The 17,948-nt window shown below is 36.6% G+C and overlaps 1 pseudogene; it reads left to right on the top strand.

The window, feature by feature from the left end:
- Positions 1 to 993: 993 nt before the first annotated feature.
- LOC114197471 (14-3-3 protein theta pseudogene) lies at positions 994 to 2,165 on the top strand (annotated as a pseudogene).
- The last annotated feature ends 15,783 nt before the right edge of the window (positions 2,166 to 17,948 follow it).

The raw sequence follows: 17,948 nt of genomic DNA, 5'->3' as shown, positions 1-17,948 counted from the left end.
CCTATAGAATGTCATAAGAAATTTGCAAATGACATCTCTGATAAGGTGTTTGTATCTAAAGTACACAAAGAACTTATACAACTCAACACCAAAAGAAAAACAAGACAAATAATTTAAAAATGGGCAGAAGACATGTACAGACATTTCTCCAAAGAAGACATACAGATGGCCAACATACAAATGAAAAGATGCTCAACATCACTCCTCATCAGAGAAATGCAAATGTGATGGACATTGGGGAGGATATGTTCTATGGTGAGCTCGGTGAATTGTGTAAGACTGATGAATCACAGACCTGTACCCCTGAAACAAATAATACATTATATTTTAATTTAAAAAATTCCCTGTAAGATTTTTCCAAATAAAAATTTTAAAATAGTAAAAAATAAAAATAAATACATACATACATACATACATACATACCACAATGAGCTATAATCTCTTACCTGTCAGGTTGGCCAAAATCAAAAACACAAGAAACAACAAGCGTTGTGAGGTTGTAGAGAAAAGGGAACACTCACACACCATCACTGGGAATGCAAACCAGTGTGGCCACTGTGAAAAACATTATGGAGTTTTTTCAAAAAATTTAAAACATAATTCCCATATGATCCAATAATTCCACTACTGGGTATTTACCCAAAGAATATGAAAACACTAATTCAAAAAGATATATATGCACCCTTAAATTTATTGATATTATTTACAATAGCCAAATTATGGAAGCAAATCAAAAAACAGACTCAACTATAGAGAAAAAAAAACCCATGGTTAACAGGAGAGGTGGGAGGGGAGACTGGTTTAATAATTAAATGTAAGATAATACACTAGTCATGATGAGCACTGAGTTATGTACAGAATTACTGAATCACTATATTGTACACCTGAAGCTAATACAACAATGTATGTTAACTATACTGGAATTAAAATATATATATATATATATATATATATATATATATATATATATATATGAGAACAGGAGGGTCCTCAGCTAAAGCCAAAAGCCGATGAAAGTGGTGGGACTCGCGCAGCGGCCGTGGAGACGTGAAGGCCGTCCGCACGCCTCCTCCCGATCCGGGTCTGTGCTCGCCCTTGCTCTCCTCTCCGCGTCCCCATGAAGAAGACGGAGCTGATCCAGAAGGCGAAGCTGGGCAGAATAGGCCGAGCGCTACAACGACATGGCCACACCTGCATGAAGGCCGTGACCGAGCAGGGCGCCGAGCTGTCCAACGAGGAGCGCAACCTGCTGTCGGTGGCCTACAAAAACGTGGTCGGGGGCCGCAGGTCCGCCTGGAGGGTCATCTCGAGCATCGAGCAGAAAACCGACACCTCGGACAAGAAGTTGCAGCTGATTAAGGACTATCGGGAGAAAGTGGAGTCTGAGCTAAGGTCCATCTGCACCACGGTGCTGGAATTGTTGGATAAATATTTAATAGCCAATGCAACTAATCCAGAGAGTAAGGTCTTCTATCTGAAAATGAAGGGAGATTACTTCCGGTACCTTGCTGAAGTTGCATGTGGTGATGATCGAAAACAAACAATAGATAATTCCCAAGGAGTTTACCAAGAAGCTTTTGATATAATAAGCAAGAGAGATGCAGCCCACACACCCAATCCGACTGGGGCTGGCTCTTAACTTTTCCGTATTTTACTATGAGATCCTTAATAACCCAGAGCTTGCCTGCACCTGGCTAAAACATCTTTTGATGAGGCCATTGCAGAACTTGATACCCTGAATGAAGATTCATACAAAGACAGCACCCTCATCATGCAGTTGCTTAGAGACGACCTAACATTATGGACATCAGACAGTACAGGAGAAGAATGTGATGTGGCAAAAGGGGCAGAAAACTAAATGCATACAGGGTGGTCATCCTTCTTCCCCTCAAGAAACCTTTTTACTCATCTCCATTCCTTATTCTATTTGGATTTCCTATAGCAAAGAAACACATTCTTGTGTATGCAATCAACTGTTTATAGTCTTTTCACACCGCAGCTTTGGGAAAACTCCATTCCTTGATTTGTGTTTGTCTTGGCCTTCCTGGTGTGCAGTTACTGCTGTAGAAAAGTATTAATAGCTTCATTTCATATAAACATAAGTAACTTCCAAACACTTATGTAGAGGACTAAAAATGTATCTGGTATTGAAGTAATCTGAACCAGTTCTGCAAGTGACTGTGTTTTGTATTACTATGAAGATATGGAAATGTAGTCATTACAATTTACAAAGTGTTCTACATAACTTAATTTCCACATTCCCTCCTTTCTCTTCTTCAGGGGTTTCCTTTCAGTAAGCAACTTTTCCTTGCTTTTAATGTATTCCTTTTCGGTAGGAATCCAGAAGTATTCGATTGAATGGAAAAGCATTTGGCATTTCTGCGCTGGGGGTCACAAATTGAAATGCCTCCTGTATCATATATGATGGAGGTCTTGTATATCTGTGACAACAGGAAGTTTCCTTATTCATTCTTCATTGCTGCTGTTTAAGTTGACAACTTCCCTTCCCAATAAAAAATCACTTACACCTCCAAAAAAAATTTTATATATATATATATATATATATGAAAATATTTATTATGTTGCTATGGCACAAAATAAAATAGTTAAAACTATTATTATTACTCATTATTATTATTGTTAAGCTTTTTTTTTTTGAAAGATTTATTTGACAGAGAGAGAGAGTACAAGCAGGGGGAGAGGCAGAGGGAGAGGGAGAAGGAGGCTTTCCGTGGAGCAGGGAGCCTGATGCGGGCTTGATCCCAGGACTTTGGGATCATGACCAGAGCCAAAGGCAGATGCTTAACCGACTGAGCCACCCAGGTGTCCCTACTGTTATTATTATTAAAATCATTTCAACATACTTCCAGTTTATTAAGGAATTAGAAAATCTGGCAAATGGCGAGTTGATAGAATATGACATTTAAGATGATTACAATTAAATCGGGTAGAGTTCAAATTATCTATCATGAGGCATTCCTAATTTTATTTTTTTTAAAGATTTTTATTTATTTGACAGAATGAGAGAGCAGGAGAGCACAAGCAGTGGGAGTGTCAGAGGGAGAGGGAGAGGAAGAAGCAGACCCCTCACCAAGCAGCGAACCTGATGTGGGGCTCGATCCCAGGACCCTGGGATCATGATCTGAGCTGAAGGCAGTTGCTTAACCAACTGAGCCCACCCAAGTGCCCCGAGGCATTCCTAATTTTAAATGACAAAAACAATATATTTTCTGAATATACTATGGTATTTATAACATGAAATATAAATCTATGTCCATACAGTATACATAAAACTATATATTTATAGTTTTACTATTACTAATTTGTAAAGAACATAATGATTTAAAAGAGGTTATCTAAGGCATTTTTAAATTACCATGATAATGGTGGCAAGCTGATGAAAGTTTTGAGTATGAAACTTAACAAAAACTAGAATGAGAATGAGAGAGAGAAAATGAGAGAATGGAAGGAAGGAAGGAAGGGAGGGGAACATGAAGCACTACCTTCAATTTGCAAGTTATGCTTATGTATGCTTGTGGTTAGAATATGGTCCTGGTTGTGAAAATATACATATTTTTGTCCTGTTTTTGCAGCTGACTTACTCTAACCTTGACTTTCTCTACCTTGAACAATTTTGTGTGGTCTTTAATGGCTTTGATCTCATCTGAGAAAAGATGATTGAGAAGGCATTATTTTCCTAGATTCTAGTAGGCATTTGACAGCAAGAGCTATCATTTTTCATATTATGTATTGAAGTATCCATTTTTGGGGAATCTTAACAATTGACTGGTCACATCATAAGGAAATATTGTAAGAAAAATTAAAAGAATCTATTTTGTGCCTTTGGAAAATAGATTGACAGTAGTGGCAGACCTTTGAGGTTTATAATATTCTTTGTTTTAGTGGTGCTACAATTTTAACACTTTTTTTTAAATGTGTATCCCATTTTAAAATAATTTGAAAGAAACAGCATCTGTTACTTTCCTCAGAAACCTATCTTTCCAAATTTATAGCTTATGCTGTGATTTTTTTTTTTCTTCATGAACAGCAACCTTCCTTAGGTTCTTGTAAGTTTTTATGAGTACCACCAATTCAGTTTTCTTGGGGTTCCTATCTAAATTTTCTCTTTTCTGTGCTGTATTGGATACTGCAACTCAACTTCTACACAGTGTGTGTGTGTGTGTGTGTGTGTGTGATCAAGTGTATTAAATTTGAATTCCTTTAATTTATATAATGTCAGATATTTATATAATCAAATTGAATGGCTTATATATTTTAACATTAATTCAATATTAACACTTGAAAAGGAAGATTATATAATTTTTTAGAACATACTTAGAGTATTTTGTGAATAAGCACAACTTATTTCCTTTTTTTTTAAAGATTTTATTTATGTATTTCAGAGAGAGAGAGAATGAGAGATAGAGAGCACGAGAGGGAAGAGGAAGAAGCAGACTCCCCGCTGAGCAGGGAGCCCGATGTGGGACTTGATCCCGGGACTCCAGGATCATGACCTGAGCCGAAGGCAGTTGCTTAACCAACTGAGCCACCCAGGCGCCCCAAGCACAACTTATTTCCTATAGCTCAAATTGTTATGACTGTTTTTGAGGAAATCAAAATCTTACTGCAGAATATCTATGAATATATTAACAGAGGAAACTTCTCAAATGCCCTTCCTTTTTCTTACACTACAAAAATGTCAGTGTTTCCATGAATAGCTTCTCCTAATTAAAATTTCAATATAATCAGTTATGAAGCCTATGAGTTTTTGAAAAAAACAAATTTGTTTGGAAATATTTCATAAGTAAGGTTATGAAACTATTAAAGATGCTTAATGTCTTTTAATCTTCTGAATTGGTAACAATGGTTTTTAAGTGGAAAAGACTTTTTCATTTTTTAAAAAAATGTTTATTTAAAGAGATTCTAAGATGGACTAATTATATATTTTTATGATGTAATTTTTAGGTAGAAGCTAGACATGAACAGTGGAAGGAACACCCTGAGACAGAGTCCCAAGTCCCTGAATGGGTATGATAGAGACATGAGCAGGAGGTAAGGATGGTGATAAATAAGTTACATATTATAAGCCAGGGGTGGAGAGGGGAGGGGAGCTCAACATCTTGATCTTGTGGCTTCCAAGACCTTGGAGCTAACAGAGCCAGAGCCACAGGGGGACCATGAGCTCTCTTCCACCTTGGCCCCAGGGTTACTCTTAGAGTCATTATAATGCATTTGCATTGCCCAATGGAGAAAGGCTGTCATGATGGTTCCAGTACAAACCTTGTGGGGTTTCTATTCTCTCATTTTCTCTCTCTCATTCTCATTCTAGTTTTTGTTAAGTTTCATACTCAAAACTTTCATCAGCTTGCCACTATTATCATTAGGAAGGGGAGCTTCCTAACCTGTGGGAGGAGTTTCCCAAATGATTGGAAGCAGCCTCCAATAGAGACCACCCCACTGCACATCACAGCTCCTCTCAGCCCACAGAGACCCAATGATATCCAATCCCAAAACAACCTATGGGAGATTCCACCCTGAAAGTATACTTTTGCTTTAATAAACTGCTTTGTGCTTGCTACTTTCCTTCTGGCTGTCTTTATTCAAGCATGGATCCTCATGTAAATCTTCTTTTGGGGAATCCAAAGGCTGAGACCTCCATTGGCACAACACAGACTCTCCTACCTGTAACAGAATTTTAAAGTCGTCTGAGTTTTATTCGAATACTGTGCCATTGCTGTTACCTATTAACAGAAGAAAAATGTTTTTCATAACAAAAATGTATTCTTAAACTATCCAATTTTAAAATATTACCAATCAGAAGCATAAATTCATATTTGTGAATTTAATGCAAAGAATAGAAATGGTTGAAAAACAGTAGAAAAAAACAATGTGGACTTTTTGATCATGTTTCAATGCATTAGAGCAGGAAAATGTCAAATATATAGCATTTTTATATTTACAAATGCATCAGTACAGAAATAATTCTTGAGCATTTTGAAGGTTAAATTTTTTGTCCACTTGGAGGGTGTTTTTGGATGAGATTAAGATTTAAATTAGTGAATTATGTGTAAAGCAGATTGCCCTCCATCATCTGGATAGGGTCCATCCAATCAAGTGAAAAGGCCTGAGCGGAAGTAAAAGATATGCCTTCCAGAGCAAAGGAGAATTCAGCAGACTGCCTTCAGACTACATTTGCACGATTAGCTCTCCTAGGTTCTCCAGCCGGTCAGCCCACTGCCTATTTGTGACTTACCAGCTTTCATAATTACATAATCCAATTCTTTATCATAAATCTCTTTATAAATACACAATATACAGATTCTGTTTTTCTGGAGAATCTTACTAATTGAAGGATTGGTTATATCACCACTTTAAGTGCTATTTGGGCATCCTTTTTTTAAATAATTTTTATTATTATGTTAATCACCTGATACATTACATCATTAGTTTTTGATGTAGTGTTCCATGATTCATTGTTTGCATACAACTGTGCTATTTGGGCATCTTAGATTGGTCAAGAGATCTGGTGAACACCATTATGCCTTTGCTTTGAACTATAGCATACACTGTTGTAATTTCTCTAAAAAAATGAAAATTCCGGTTGCTAGATGCAGATTCAAACCATGTGTCTAAGTAACTGTCAGAAACATAGCAACAGAGTGAGCTCTGTATTCTTTGTATTTACAGCACTTCCTAGCATTGAGTGGAATATCCTCTCCCCACCACTTTGCTCCTTTAAACAAGATAATTTTAGGGCTCCTGGGTCAGCAGAACTGTTTGCTAACCAAAGAGATACACATTAGCATGTTTGGTTTTGCTGTTCATAAATATTTGTTAGATACTTATTCTGTGTTAAGCACTGTCCTACTGCATGTTTATCTCAATGTTAGGAGAAGGCAAAAACCTCAGCCATCATGGAACTTACATTCTAGAAATATAAGTGAGACCAGAAGCACATTAAAACAAAGCAAAAATATCTCTGTATGGAGGCATACCTTGGAGATATTGTGGGTTCAGTTCTAGACCACTGCAATAAAACAAATACCAAGATAAAGTGAGTCAGATAAATGTTTTGGTTTTCTAGTGCAAATAAAAGTTATGTTTACACTATACTGTTATCTATTAAGCACACAGTAGCATTATGTGTAAAAAATGCATATACCTTAATTAAAAAATACTTTATTGGGGTGCCTGGGTGGCTCAGTCAGTTAAGCGTCTGCCTTCGGCTCAGGTCATGATCCCAGGGTCCTGGGATCAAGCCCCACATTGGGCTCCCTGCTCAGCAGGGAGCCAGCTTCTCATTCTCCCTCTGCCTGCCACTCTTTCTGCTTGTGCTCTCTCTCTCTCTCTGTCAAATAAATAAAATATTAAAAAAATAAAATAAAATAAAATAAAAAATGCTTTACTGCTCAAAAAGTGCTAACCATCAGCTGGGCTTTCAGTAAGATATAACCTTTTTTGATGATAGAGGGTCTTGCCTCAATGTTAATTGCTGCTGATTGATCAGGTTGATATTTGCTGAAGGTTGAGGTGCTTGTAGCAATCTGTGAAAATAAGACAACCCTTAAGTTTTCTGCATCAATTGACTTTTCCTTTCACAAATGTTATCTCTGTAACATGGGATGCTGTTTGATAGCGTTTTACCTGCTATAGAACTTATTTAAAAATTGAAGTCTGCCACTGCTTTATCAATTAAATTTATGTAATATTTTAAGTTCTTTGCTGTCATTTAGCAATCTTCAAAGCAACTTCACCAGAAATAGATTTCATCTCAAGAAATCAGTTTCTTTGCTTATCCATAAGAAACAACTCCTCAGGTGCCTGTGTGGCTCAGATGGTTAACCGTCTGCCTTTGGCTCAGGTCATGATCCCAAAGTCCTGGGATCGAGTCCTGCATCGGGCTCCCTGCTCAGTAGGGAACCTGCTTCTCCCTCTGCCTCTCTCTCTCTGTCTCTTATGAATAAATAAATAGAATCTTTAAAAAAAAAAAAGAAGCAACTCCTCATCTGTTTATTTTATCATGGCATTGAAATTCAATCATATCTTCAGACTCCACTTCTAATTCTATCTCTCTTGCTGTTTCCACCACATCTGCAGTTATTTCCTCCACTGAAGGCTTGATTCCCTCAACATCATCCATGAGGTTTGGAATCAACTTCTTCCAAACTCCTTTTAATGTTGGTATTTTGACCTCTTCCTATAAATCTTGTTCTTAATGGCATCTAAAATGGTGAATCCTTTCCAGAAGTTTTCCAACTGATTTTGCCCAGATCCTTCAGAGGAATCACTATTTATGGCAGCTATAGCTTTAAGAAATGTATTTCTTAAATAAGACCTGAAAGTTCAAATGACTTCTTAATCCATGGGCAAAATGGATGTTGTATTAGCTGGCATGAAAATAACATTAATCCCGTGTTCATTTCCACATCTCCATCAGAACTCTTGGGTGACCAGATGTGTTGTCAATACGCAGTCATATTTTGAAAGTAATCTTTTTTCTGAGCTGTAGGTCTCACCAGTGGCCTTAAAATATTCAGTAAACTATGTTGTAAATAGATGTGTTGTCAAACTGGTCTTATTATTCCATTTACAGAGCACAAGCAACAAAGATTTAACATAATTTTAAAGGGCCCTGGATTTTAGAAATGGCAAATGAACATTGGGTTCAACTTCAAATCACCAGCTACATTAACTCCTAACAAGAGTCATCCTGCCACAGTTTGGCTATTGTGGACATTGCTGCTATAAACATCGGGGTGCACGTACCCTTTCAGATCCCTACATTTGTATATTTGGGGTAAATACCCAATAGTGCAATCGCTGGATCCTATGGTAGCTCTATTTTCAACTTTTTGAGGAACCTCCATACTGTTTTCCAGAGTGGATGTACCAGCTTGCATTCCCACCAACAGTGTAGGAGGGTTCCCCTTTCTCCACATCCTTGCCAACATCGGTCATTTCCTGACTTGTTAATTTTAGCCATTCTGACTGGTGTGAGGTGGTATCTCATTGAGGTTTTGATTTGGATTTCCCTGATGCCGAGCAATGTTGAGCACTCTTTCATGTGTCTGTTGGCCATTTGGATGTCTTCTTTGGAAAAATGTCTGTTCATGTCTTCTGCCCATTTCTTGATTGGATCATTTGTTCTTTGGGTGTTGAGTTTAATAAGTTCTTTATAGATTTTGGATACTAGCCCTTTATCTGATATGTCATTTGCAAATATCTTCTCCCATTCTGTCGGTTGTCTTTTGGTTTTGTTGACTGTTTCTTTTGCTGTGCAAAAGCTTTTTATCTTGATGAAGTCCCAATTGTTCATTTTTGCCCTTGCTTCCCTTGCCTTGGGCAATGTTTCTAGGAAGAAGTTGCTGCGGCTGAGGTTAAAGAGGTTGCAGCCTGTGTTCTCCTTTAGGATTTTGATGGACTCCTATCTCACATTGAGGTCTTTCAACCATTTTGAGTCTATTTTTGTGTGTGGTGTAAGGAAATGGTCGTTTCATTCTTCTGCATGTGGCTGTCCAATTTTCCTAACAACATTTGTTGAAGAGACTGTCTTTTTCCCATTGGACATTCTTCCCTGCTTTTTGAAAGATTAGTTGACCATAGAGTTGAGGGTCCATTTTTGGGCTCTCTATTCTGTTCCATTGATCTATGTGTCTGTTTTTGTGCCAGTACCACACTGTCTTGATGATTACAGCTTTGTAATAGAGCTTGAAGTCAGAATTGTGATGCCACCAGCTTTGCTTTTCTTTTTCAACATTCCTCTGGCTATTCAGGGTCTTTTCTGGTTCCATATAAATTTTAGGATTATTTGTTCCATTTCTTTGAAAAATGTTGGTGGTAACTGTGGAAAGAGCCAAGATGTCCATCGACAGATGAATGGATAAAGAAGATGTGGTATATACATATACAATGGAATATTATGCAGCCATCAATAGGAATGATATCTTGCCATTTGCAATGACATGGATGGAACTGGAGGGTATTATGCTGAGCGAAATAACTCAATCAGAGAAAGACATGTGTCATATGACCTCACTGATATGAGGAATTCTTAATCTCAGGAAACAGACTGAGGGTTGCTGGAATGGTGGGGGTTGGGAGGGATGGCGTGGCTGGGTGATAGACATTGGGGGGGTATGTGCTATGGTGAGCACTGTGAATTGTGTAAGACTGTTGAATCACAGACCTGTACCTCTGAAACAAATAATATATTTTATGTTAAAAAAAAAGAAGAAGAGGAAGAAGTTAGCAGGAGGGGAAGAATGAAGGGGGGGAAATCGGAGGGGGAGATGAACCATGAGAGACTATGGACTCTGAGAAACTGAGGGTTCTAGAGGGGAGGCGGGTGGGTGGATGGGTTAGCCTGGTGATGGGTATTAAAGAGGGCACGTCCTGCATGGAGCACTGGGTGTTATACACAAACAATGAATCATGGAACACTATATCAAAAACTAATGATGTAATGTATGGTAATTAACATAACATAATAAAAAAAAAGAGTCATTCTGTCCTTTGTTGAAGTCAAGCATCGATTTTCATCTCTGGCTATGAAAGTCCTAAATGCCATTTTCTTCATATAAGAGTGGTTTGTCTGTGCTGAACATCTGTTGTTTAGTGTAGCCCTCTTCATGAATTATCTTTGCCAAATTTTCGTATAACTTGCTGCAGCTTCTACATCAACATTTGCTGCTTCACCTGGCCCTTTTATGTTGTAGAGATGGCTTCTTTCTTTAAACCTCATGAACCAACCTCTGCTAGCTTCAGATTTTTCTGCAGCATCCCCACCTGTCAGCTTTCATAAAATTGAAGGGACTTAGGGCCTTGCTCTGGATTGAGCTTTGGCTTAAGAGGATGTTGTGGCTGATTTAATCTTCTATCCAGGCCACTCAAACTTTCTTCATATCAGCAATAAGACTGTTTTGCTTTCTTATCATTTGTGTGTTCACTGGAGTAGCACTTTTAATTTCCTTCAAGAACTTTTTCTTTGCATTTACAACCAGGTGAACTGTTTGGCACAAGATGTTTAGTTTTCAGCCTATCTTGGCTTTCAACATGCCTTCCTCACTAAGCCTAATCATTTCTGGCTTTTAATTTAAAGTGAGAAATGTGTGACTCTTCCTTTCACTTGAACACTTAGAGGCCATTGCAGGGTTACTAATTGACCTAATTTCAATATTATTGTGTCTCAGGGAACAGGGACGCCCAAGGAGAGGGAGAGAGATGGAAGAATGGCTGGTCAGTGGGACAGTCAGAATACACATAGTATTTATCAATTAAGTTTGCCATCCTATATGGTCACAGTTTGTGGTACCCCATAACAATTACAACAGTAGTTTTAAATATTAATATTTACAGATTACCATAACAAAAGAATGAAAAAGTTTAATATATTGCAAGAATTACCAAAATGTGATACAGAGACATGAAGTAAGAAAATGCCATTGTAAAAATAGTCCCAATAGACTCTCTTGACAGTTACCACTAACCTTCATTTTCTAAAAAAAGATCACAGTATCTGCAAATTGCAATAAAACAAGGAAATAATTTGCATTTTATTTCAAACTAGTTGCTTAAAACATAAAAATATTCCTCCTATGGGTGAGCATGTCAGTATGTTCCAACTTACTACAAATACATAATCATCTTATAGAACTATCTACATTTTAAAAGGTGAGCATAATTCATGATTACTATCAATGTATGGTCATCATAACCATCTTTACAAATACTGCTACAACTCTGTAATACCTTTACCTCACTGAATTTAATGTTGTAGCTGTTCTACAGGAGTCAGGCCTTCAAGACAAGGTGGCAAATTTGGTAATCATATGAAGTCGCTATTCTCATCTCTATGTGGTCCAGGTACACTTTCTTATGAAGTCTTTTTTTTCCTTTAAGATTTTATTTATTTATTTGAGAGAGAGAGAGAGAGAGCCCAAGCAGGGGAAGGGGCAGAGGGAGAGAGAGAATCTCAAGCAGACTTTGTGCTGAGCATGGAGCCCAACACAGGGCTTGATCTCACGACCCTGGGATCATGACCTCAGCCCAAACCAACAATGGGATGTTTAACTGACCAAGCCACCCAGGTGCCCCTCATATGAAGTCTTTTTTTTTTTTAAGATTTTATTTATTTATTTGACAGAAAGAGAGCACAAGCAGGAGCGGCAGATGGAGAGAGAAAAGAAGGCTCCCCCCTGAGCAGGGAGCCCAATGTGGGGCTTCATCTTGGGATCATGAGCCGAAGGCAGACATCTGACCAACTGAGCCACCCAGGCACCCCCCTTTTATGAAATTTTAATGTAACCTTGCAATCTTTTTCCTTGAAACCCTCTGTCAATCTAAGTTGGCAGACAGGATAAAAGTTATATGGCCTTTCAGAATCAGTGCTAGTCATTATCTCAAGAGATTGAAAAATTACGTGTCTACAGAAATTCTATCTCTAGCTTCTTTCTACTAATTGTCATAAAGATCTTAATTTTTTTATCTCCTTCTCCACATCTCTACAATTCTAACTTAGAATTGCCAGTGGTGATGTATGCCTCTTTTAAAACAAATTAGGGAGAAACAAGCTTAGTTACATCACAACATGAAACATCTGACTATACTGTCCTATTTCTAAGGGAGAAACTTCTCATTCCCACTTAATTTATTTTTGACTTCCACAACACAAAGCAACAACAAAAACAACATATGTTGTCAAGGTTTATTTTGGTAGTGTCCAAAATGTACATATGAGACTTTTCTTAAATATGACTAGCATGTAGTCTCCATTGTCCAGAAAGCTCTCATTTATACAAATATAACTCTAGAATAGATTTTCTCAACATTCTCTCACGTGTATAATATGCATATTTTGTTAGAGTTTTCAATTGCAGGTAAACCCTACTTAAAAATCTCCAAAAACAGCATTTTCGGTTAAATATTACAAGTACTTTCAACAAAGATTTAAAAAACCTAGCAGTTATACTTGTATATTCAGCAGAATATAAAGTTGACTTTTGAACAAGGTGGTGGTTAGGAGTACCACCCCCTGCACAGTTGAAAATCTGTGGGTAAATTTTGACTCCCCCAAAACTTAACTACTAGAAGACTATTGTTGATTAGAAGACTTACCAATAACAGTTAATTAACACACACACACACACACACACACATATATAATATATATATATATTATATACTGTATTCTTACCATACAGTAAGCTAGAGAAAAGAACATGTTATTAGGAAAATCATAAGGCAGACAAATACATTTACAGAACTGTACTATATTTATTGAAAAAAAAAAAAAACTGACTATCATTGCACCTGCACAGTTCAAGCCCATGACAAAATAGGGTCAGCTGTATTTCTCAAAGTTGATTTTGTCATATGATAAAATAAAAAATTACATTGTAGGGGCACCTGGGTGGCTCAGTCAGTTTAGCATTGGCCTCTTGATTTCAGCTCAGGGTCATCAGTTTAAGCCCCCGTTGGGCTACATACTGAGGGTGGAGCCTACTTTAAAATATGCATACTTTAAAAAATACACACACATATACACTCATTGTAGAGAAAACATTGTTTTTCATGAATTTTAGGTATTGCCTAAAAGTAGAGGTCTAAACTACATTTTAGGAAGCAGTGGTTCTAGTGAATTAAATGGCTGTCTAGTAAATCTTCATCACTTATAATCCATTAGTGTTCAAAACAAACCTATAAAATACATATCCTTTCAATATAGCATTATCTTGGTTATAAATATGAGAAAAAAATTTTAAGTGAGTCACTCAAAGTGCAAGTGGTGATGGCTTTAAAATGCATCACATAAGTTTCTCCATACTTTAAACTCAAGTTAATATTAAAATTAGTTTGCATTCCCTAAATATAAGTAAGTGGTGCAGGGAGGCAGAGAGCCCAGAAATTAATGAAATAAGTTTTCCCAGAATTAAAACCAGACTAAAATAGATCATTGCAACCCAATTCTCTCATGGATAATTAAGAATGGACAAGACGTAAAGCACACAGTAAAGAAAATCTATATGAAAAGACATTTCCATTTAAATCAGTTGTTTTCTCTCATAATGGAAGACAATAATAATGATGAGGACTCTATTAATAATGGTAATAATCATACTATTAGTGGTAACTACTATTGAATGATTACTATATGTAAGGTACTGAGATACCCAATTTACAAATATTATCTCATTTAATTCTCATAATGCTCCCATAAGTATGTATCACAATTCCCATTTAAGATAAGAGAAATCCATTCTTAGGTATATTAAAAAAAAACTTTTCCTATGTTATTTATGTAGTGTATGGAAGAGTAGGACTCATATGTGCAGCTGAGTCCAAAGCCCATATCTTACTGACCATACAGTGATATGCAGTACTGAAATCTAGAATTGTTTGATAGCTTGTTTAATGACTTTTGTTACTGTTCACTTGTCTTTATGTGTATAATACCAAGGCAGTACTGGTCTATCTCTAGCAAGTAAGAACTAATCTTTGAAATAAAATTTATAAAGATTCCATATCATTTCATCTTATCCTCTCAAGAAGGCACCAAACAAAAGATATTTTATGTCTACATCCGTGTTTAACTCATTCCCCTCATATTTACTTATGAGGGGAGAAGACAGAAAAGTTGTCATAGGTTTGGAATGGCAGATAGAATTATTCCAGTCAAGTATAACTTACTCAGGAGTAACATAAATCTCAAATACACACATTCTGAATGTATATTTACTGAATCTGTTGAAATTCTTAGAATTTGGTCAGTAGCTAGGATATCTGGCAATATTCTAATTTTGCTTGCATTTATTTTGAAAATTGTATGTTTTCTTAAATATAGGATGATATATTATGTCTGTGATTTCTACAGTGTAAATCATTACTATGGGCATTTGGTACAGCAGGAGTGACCTTTCTAAGACATGAATGGATGATATTGATCCTCAGTTTAAAAATACTTCCATGCCTGTGTGCCTGGGTGACTCAGTTGTTAAGCATCTGCCTTCAGCTCAGGTCATGATCCCAGCGTCCTGGGATCAAGCCCCACATCGGGCTCCCTGCTCAGCGGGAAGCCTGCTTCTCCCTCTCCCACTCCCTCTGCTTGTGTTCCCTCTCTCACTGTGTCTGTCAAACAAATAAATAAAATCTTAAAAAAAATAAATAAAATAAAATAAAATAAAATACTTCCATGCCTTTCTATTGATTATAAAATATAATTCGAGACTTTAACACATGGCCCTCTGATTAGTCAACATTTATTGATACCAAACTGTACTAGCTATTGTAGTTTAAGGAGCAAATATTTATTAATTTCAGATAATAGGAAGTCCAGAAATAGGCTGTTGTGAGGCTGGTGCAGTGGTTCAATGACATCATCTGACATGATTTCAGGGTTTTTTTCATCTTTCAGCTCCGCTGTTCACAGTATATAGTCCTCTGTATTCATGTGTATTCTTTTGTGTGTATTTAATTTATGTTTCAAGTTTTTATTTACATTATAGCTAATATAGAGGGTAATATAAGTTTCAGGAGTAGAATTTAGTGATTCACAACTTACTTATAATGCCCAATGCTCATCACAAATGCTAATACTCATCACCCATTTAACCCATTTTCATGTGTCTTTTCTCATTATTTAGGTTAACCTATGTGACTTTAATGTATGTAAAATGATGTTACATATTTACTGAATGTTTTTATTGATTTCAACTATGGGTAGATAGAGATATACCTTTGGTAATACTTGTTTATCATCTTTAAAATATAAAATGTTAAATTTTAAAAATCCCCTATATATTATGCATAGTGAAAACCTACTGCACTTTATTTCTGAAATTCATCTATGAATAAATAAAAAGGGAACATGTGGTAAACATGTAGTTCAAATGACTCAATATCCTTGGTGTTACCTACTGTATATTATACGGGGAAATCTATATGAATCACTTGTGCAGACTCTCTTAAGCCGGGGTGGCCTGTGAAATGTAAGCACACATCTGATGATACCACCCCTTGTTGTCTTCTCTCTTCTTACTTGGCATACACAAGCATGCTGTTATCACAAGGACAGGGAGAAAATATGTGCGTAGACTCTGGCAATGACAGCATTCAGGCATTGGTACAGCAGCTTCCTGATTCCCAACTTTTTATTATGAAAGAGAAATAAATATGTGTTTATAACATCAGAAGTCATATTTTCTGCTTTTTTTGGCTGAAATATTACTCAATTCTCTTAAAAGATAGTTTAACTACAATTTTATCTGAAAATTTATCAATGCTATTTTAGTATCATATATTAAATTTAATTTCTCTTAAGAAATTAAATAGGGATGCCTGGTGGCTCAGTCGGTTAAGCGTCTGCCTTCGGCTCAGGTCCTGGTCCCAGAGTATTGGGATATAGTACTGGGATCAAGTCCTGCACTGAGCTCCTTGCTCAGCAGGGATCCTGCTTCTCCCTCTGCCCCTCCCCCTGCTTGTGCTCTCTCTCTCTCTCTCTCTCCCTCCCTCTCTCTGACAAATAATGAAATCTTAAAAAAAAAGAAATTAATTTATTTAAAGTGTTAAGAATTTAAAGTGTTAAATAAAATAGAAATAAAAGGGAAAAATTACTGAAACTCAGATAATATTTTTACAACTATATAGGCTTGGAAAATACTACACTTAAGAAATATTTTATAAATAATTTTGATGTTAGAGGTATTATTTTAATAATTGAGACTCCTAATACTTTATTGACTCTCCTCTGTGAACCATGAGGAAGCTACCATATTGAGAGTTCCTGACAACACCTATTCCTTATCTCTCATTTTTTAATTGAATTATTTTTACAATTATAAGACTTATAAACATTTATATTTTATAAATATTTTGAAATAGTTTAGTAGGTATGTTTATTTTTAAAGAGAAGCAAATGTCCCCATCATGTTTTTCCATCCCTCCTTTCTGTAATTTTTTGACTGAATATTTGTTGTATTTTGCTAAGGACCTCAAATATGTGCCATTCCTGAGGTTCTAGCATAACTGAGAATTTTTGTCTCTTTATAATTCAAGCGAGTTTAGCCTTGTATTCAATTCCTGAGTGCTTTTCTTTCTTTTTTTTTTTTTTTAAAGATTTTATTTATTTATTTGACAGAGAGAGACACAGTGAGAGAGGGAACACAAGCAGGGGGAATGGGAGAGGGAGAAGCGAAGCAGGCTTCCCGCGGAGCAGGGAGCCCGATGTGGGGCTCGATCCCAAGACCCTGGGATCATGACCTGAGCCGAAGGCAGACGCTTAACGACTGAGCCACCCAGGCGCCCCACTGAGTGCTTTTCTTTTAAGAATGATGTAGATATTACCCAACTGTAATTTTAAAAAAAATTAAAAATTCAGGTACACTTTTTTCATTCCAATATACCCAAGTCATCATGTCCCATTTAGTTCCTATCTTTTTCAGAAATCACAATTTGTTTATGTTTTTCCCCTTTATAATCAACCATGTTCAAAATCTCTGTCTTCTCAACAATTAGCTAAGTATAAGTGCATTTTTATAGTTCAATTTTTTAAAAAAATTATTTGAGAGAGAGAGAGAGCACAAGCTGGGGGAGTGACAGACGGAGAGGAAGAAGCAGGCTCCTCTCTGAGCAGGGAGCCTGATGCAGGACTCAATTCCAGGACCCTGGGATCCTGACCTGAGCTGAAGACAGATGCTTAACTGACTGAGCGACCCAGGCGTCCCTATAGTTCAATTTTTTTATTAGTTATTATGAAATAACCACATCCTGCTGAGATTTTGAGTTGCATTTGTTTTTACAACTATGCTTCAAATATAGTGTTTATCTCTGTTTTTATTTGTATTTCATGTTTTTGTTGAAGTGTAGCTGACATACAATGTTAGTAGTTTCAGCTGTACACATAGTGATTCAACATTTATATACATTACACTGTGATAACCATAGTCTAGCTACCT

This window comes from Eumetopias jubatus, unplaced genomic scaffold (genome assembly GCF_037043125.1).
Source record: "Eumetopias jubatus isolate StellerSeaLion01/CBP00866 unplaced genomic scaffold, mEumJub1_p1.0 scaffold_2, whole genome shotgun sequence".
Classification (NCBI taxonomy): domain Eukaryota; kingdom Metazoa; phylum Chordata; class Mammalia; order Carnivora; family Otariidae; genus Eumetopias; species Eumetopias jubatus.
Note: the sequence above shows the minus strand (reverse complement) of the source record. Positions and strands in the feature narration are given on the sequence as shown.